Source organism: Neophocaena asiaeorientalis, unplaced genomic scaffold, assembly GCF_003031525.2.
Source record: "Neophocaena asiaeorientalis asiaeorientalis breed wild unplaced genomic scaffold, Neophocaena_asiaeorientalis_V1.1 scaffold6, whole genome shotgun sequence".
Classification (NCBI taxonomy): domain Eukaryota; kingdom Metazoa; phylum Chordata; class Mammalia; order Artiodactyla; family Phocoenidae; genus Neophocaena; species Neophocaena asiaeorientalis.
Window position 1 is genome coordinate 2,112,274 of NW_020174424.1, and position 5,793 is coordinate 2,118,066.

Here is a 5,793-nt window from a genome sequence, read left to right on the forward strand (position 1 = left end):
CACTGTGCCACCAGGGAAGCCCTAAACATAACTTTTATATGCACTGGGAAACCAAAAACTTCATGAGACTCGTTTTATTGTAATATATGCATTACTGTGGTGGTCTGGAACCAAACCTACAATATCTCTGAGTTATGCCTGGGTAATCATCACAACCACACAGATTTTACAGTGCTAGGATACCAACAGCTCAAATTAGAGAGCAAACTGAATCTGAACTGCATAATGTCATTCCCATTTTTTTTTTTTGGCTACACCACATGGCATGCAGGATAGGGGATCTTAGTTCCCTGACCAGGGATTGAACCTGTGCCCTCAGCAGTGGAAGCACAGAGTCCTAACCATTGGACCACCAGGGAATTCCCAATAAAGCCATCCTCAGATAGTTTCAGACAGGATTAGAACAAGGCAATATTCAGATGACATGACACTATACATAGAAAATCCTAAAGATGACACCAGAAAACTCCTAGACTTAAACAATGAATTTAGTAAAGTTGCAGGATACGAAATTAATACACAGTAATCTCTTGCATTCCTATACACTAACAACGAAAGATCAGAAAGAGAAATTAAGGAAACAATCCCATTTACCACTGCAATAAAAAAGTAAAATACCTAGGAATAAACCTACCTAAGGAGAAAAAAGACCTGTACACAGAAAACTATAAGGTACTGATGAAAGAAATCAAAGATGACACAAACAGATGGAGAGATATACCATACTCTTGGATTACAAGAATCAACATTGTAAAAATGACTATACTACCCAAAGCAATTTACAGGTTCAATGCAATCCCTATCAAATTACCAATGGCATTTTTCACAGAACTAGAACAAGAAATTTCACAATTTGTATGGAAACACAAAAGTCCCCGAATAGCCAAAGCAATCTTGAGAAAAAAAATGGAGCTGGAGGAATCAGGCTCCCTGACTTCAGACTATACTACCTGTGCTCAGCAACGGGAGAGGCCACAACAGTGAGAGGCCCGCGTACTGAAAAAAATATATATATATATGGGTGGAAGACCTAAATAGATATTTCTCCAAAGAAGACATACAGATGGCCAACAAACACATGAAAAGATGCTCAACATCACTCGTTATTAGACAAATGCAAATCAAAACTACAATGAAGTTATCACCTCACACTGGTCAGACTGGCCACCATCAAAAAATCTACAAACAGTAAATCCTGGAGAGGGTGTGGAGAAAAGGGAACTCTCTTGCACTGTTGGTGGGAATGTAAATTGATACAGCCACTGTGGAGAACAGTATGGAGGTTCCTTAAAAAACTAAAAACAGAATTACCATATGACCCAGCAATCCCATTACTGGGCAAAAATCCTGAGAAAACGATAATTCAAAAAGACACTTGCAACCCAATGTTCATTGCAGCACTATTTACAATAGCCAGGACATGGAAGCAACCTAAATGTCCATCAACTGAGGAATGAATAAAGAAGATGTGGCACATATATACAATGGAATATTACTCAGCCATAAAAAAAGAATGAAATTGGGTCATTTGCAGAGGCGTGGATAGACCTAGAGACTGTCATACAGAGTGAAGTAAGTCAGAAAGAGAAAAACAAATATCGTATATTAATGCATATATGTGGAATCTAGAAAAATGGTATAGATATTCTTATTTGTAAAGCAGAAATGGAGACACAGATGTAGAGAACAAACGTATGGATACCAAGTGGGAGAAGGGATGGGATGAACTGGGAGATTGGGATTGACATATATACACTATTGATACTACGTATAAAATAGATAACTAATGAGAACATATTGTAAAGCACAGGGAACTCTACTCAGTGCTCTGTGGTGACCTAAATGGGAAGGAAATCTAAAAAAGAGAGGATATATGTATACATATAGCTGATTCACTTTGCTGTAGAGCAGAAACTAACACAACATTGTAAAGCAACTATACTCCGATAAAAATTAATTTAAGATAAATAAATAAAATTTCAAAAAGAGCAAGGCAATATTATGATAAAGGTGACACAATGAGGTCTAGGTTGAGGTCACATGACTTCCCAGTAGTCTTTCCCTAAGTTATTTGCTGACTGCTAATTTCACTTTTTTTTTTTTTTAATGTCTTCCAGCTCTCATTTCCCCATAATTCAAATATGAAATCTTACTATCAAGGTCTCAATATTATAAAGGGCTGTAATTGAAAAAATATCTTTTCAGCAAACTTTCATGATTTAAAAACTGTTAGACAGCATTAAGTTTAGGTGAAGGAATCCGGTTTTGGATAGTCAAAGAAAATAGAAATGTAAGATATTGGAGGGGGTGCAAAACACGTCATTCTGTCAAATATTCCAAATAATCTCAATTCAGTTATCTCTTGATTTTTGACAAATTAACAAATAGGCTATTAAAACTAACATATATTTCAGGGAGTTCCCTGGCGGTCCAGTGGTTAAGACTCTGCACTTAACCATTGGAAATGGGTTTGATCCCTGGTCAGGCAACTAAGATCCCATGTGGCACAGCCAAAAAAAAAAAGTTAATGTGTATTTCAAAATAAAACTTAGTCATTGATTTCAGCCACCAGACTTTTCACCAGAATAATGAAAATAACTGATTCAGATTTGTTTTCCCATCCTGTTCTCTGATCACCTGTTGGTCAGGTGGGCCTGAGTCTGGTATAGAAAGGAAGTGTAGTCACTGCCTAAGTGACTGGGAGGGTCAGGAGAGGGAGACCAAGGCATTGTGATGTTACTGTTAGCAGCCTGTTAACTCCAGTCCTCTTTCAGGTATCAATTTACTTCTCCCAGAAGTCCTCCTTGTCCTCCTAGACTAGGACAGCCCCCCTGTTACACACTCTCATAACACCCTACCCTTATCACAACAGTAACCAAATAATTATTTCTGTAATTAATTGTTTTATGTCTGTCACCTCCACTAGACAATACGTTCTATGAATCACAGGTTGTGTGCATTTGGTTCAGTTTTACAGTACCTAGCACAATGCATGGCATATTATACATGGTCAAGAAATATTTAATGAATAACTGAAAAAAGGGAAGCAAATGATTTTCAAAAGATGCTCAGCCTCACTCATAAATAAAGAAATAAAAATGAAAACATCAATGAAATACTATTTTCTACTTATCAAATGAAAAGTTCAAAAAATTTGTGTTGTTGGCAAGAGTGCAGTGTGACAGATGGCCCCTGTGGGGAGTGCTGTAGGTTGGCAATTTCTTCGAAAGAAACTTAGCGAAATATTTCAAAACATAAACGCATATACTCTTTGACCCAGCAATTTCACATCTAAACTTTTATTCTACTGTCACACTTTCATTTATATTCAAAGACCCATGTACGAGGACATTCATGATTTTGCTTGAATAGAAAAAGAGTCCTAAAATCATACAGAAGAATTAAATTATGGTAGTACCATATAATAAAATGCTACATAGCAGTGAAATGATGAGATTTTTATATATGATACATATAAAGCATTTAATCATTTTTATAAAAATATAAATAATATATATTTAATCAATATGTGTATTGATTAAAAATAATATCCAAGACGCATAAGTGGAAAAAATAAAATGTAAAACAATGTTTATATTACATTCCCCTTTATTGTTGTGGTGGTTTCAAAAATATATATGTGCATACAGGATATATCTAGGAACATACATAAGAACTGGTAATAGAAGTTGCTTCTGGTGGGGGAAAGACTGGGAAATTAGAATCTGCCACAGAAGAAAAACTTTTTTTTAATTCAGGATATTTTCCTTTATTACAGCTATAGTTATTAACTTTCTGTTCCTTTTTTATTGAACTATAGTTGATTTACAATATTGCGTTACTTTCAGGCATACAGCCAAGTGATTCAGAGATGGATATATAGATATAGATTCTTTTTCAGATTCTTTTCCATTATAGGTTATTACAAAACATAGAATATATATGCTTTGTAGCATAATCACTTCTGACCTCCTCACTCCTCTCTAAACTTCAGGACAGTGGAGCTTTGGATGTCCTGAAATGCTGGTCAAATTCAGAATGCAGATCCATTCAGCACAGTGATTTTAAAACTTTCAAAGGGTTGATGTCATTTAAAAGTTGGAAGATTTTTTTATAAAAAACTGGGTTTCCTGCTTCTCTTGAAAATTCAGTTCACACTGGACTGAATTCAATTCACACTGGACTTGTACTCCTCCTTAGAAAATGCTAAGGCTGAGTAGTGGCCACCTCTTTAAGATGGGACCTGTGTTCTCCAGTTCACCCAAATTCCCATCTTTCATAGTCTTTAAACCTCATTCATACTCTGAAGGCATTTGAGATTGTAATCTCTGCTTCTAACATCTCTACAGAGTAAGGGATGGATGGATGGATGGATGGAAGGAGAAACGAACAAACTAACCCAGCATGTGGCAAAATTCACATCTTCCACATGACTCCTGCTTTCCAGGGAGCTCAACAGCTGAATTCTCATATCAAGCCACTCTTCTTCTCTGTTCTTTTCTTGTCCTGGGTCATGTTCAGAAAAATTCTGGTCTAAGTCTGAGTGGAGAAAAGAGATACTTCTTTTTAATAAGGACTTTCCATTTTCCCTCCTAAAACACAGAATGAGTATGAGGCAGCAGTCAAAATTTTTTTTTAAAAAATCATTCCTGGGACTTCCCGGGTGGCGCAGTGCTTAAGAATCCTCCTGCCAATGCAGGGAACACGGGTTCGAGCCCTGGTCTGGGAAGATCCCACATGCCGCAGAGCAACTAAGCCCGTGAGCCACAACTACTGCAGCCCACGTGCCTAGAGCCTATGCTCCGCAACAAGAGAAGCCACCGCAATGAGAAGCCCGCGCACCGCAACGAAGAGTAGCCCCCGCTCGCCGCAACTAGAGAAAGCCCGTGCACGGCAACGAAGACCTAACCCAGCCAAAAAAATAGATAGATAGATAGATAGATAGATAGATAGATAGATAGATAGATAGATAGATATAATTCCTGTGTCTCTGTATATGAAACTAGGAAAGTAAAAACTCAAGAGGGATCCAAGCAAGTCACAGCCTTTGCTTTGATGTGCTCCCGGTGACCCACGCTGAAGCAACACATGGCTATGGATTCCCATTGTTAGTGTACATGTGAGTTTTCTTACACAAGGGGAGTGGTTTTGATCGATTCAAAGGGCCCTGTGGGCAGCCAGGGATCAGCATAAAGGGTGAAAAGGTGAGCAATAAATATGTCAGTGCCTTGACACAATTAGGTTTATAAAAAAAGCACTGAAGCAAAATGGAACATAGCGGGTTTACAAAAACAGCTGACACGTTCTATGTTTTAGAGAAGGATTTATGGCTAATTAACTGTCTAGAACAATTCTAACTCCTGTACATAGCAAAACATAAGCTGAGACAAAGAATGATTGATTTTAGTGCGAAAGTCCTGTATTGTGAAATGAGAGAGAAAGGGAGGACAGTGTAAGGCAATTATTTGGAAGTATTGAGTTTGCACAGCTTAGATGTGGAATCAGGATTTTGCAGGAGACTGGGTTTTGTTGCTGCTGCTCTTGTTCTTATAGCTGTTGTTGTGTTGTTTTAAAATATCTTGTGGTAAGGCAATAGTTATATCTGTCATGGAAAAGAGACTGATTTACCAGAACTTTTTGAAGTTACTGCTACTGGAATCCAACAGGAGAAGGTATTCATCAGCTCCCATGTACACAGATTATCATGCTGTCATTACAAGAGAGGAAAGAAGAGCTTTTGGCTTTAACAGTAACTACTTTTCCATGTTTAGAGTTTCATCTGGATTTCAGGGG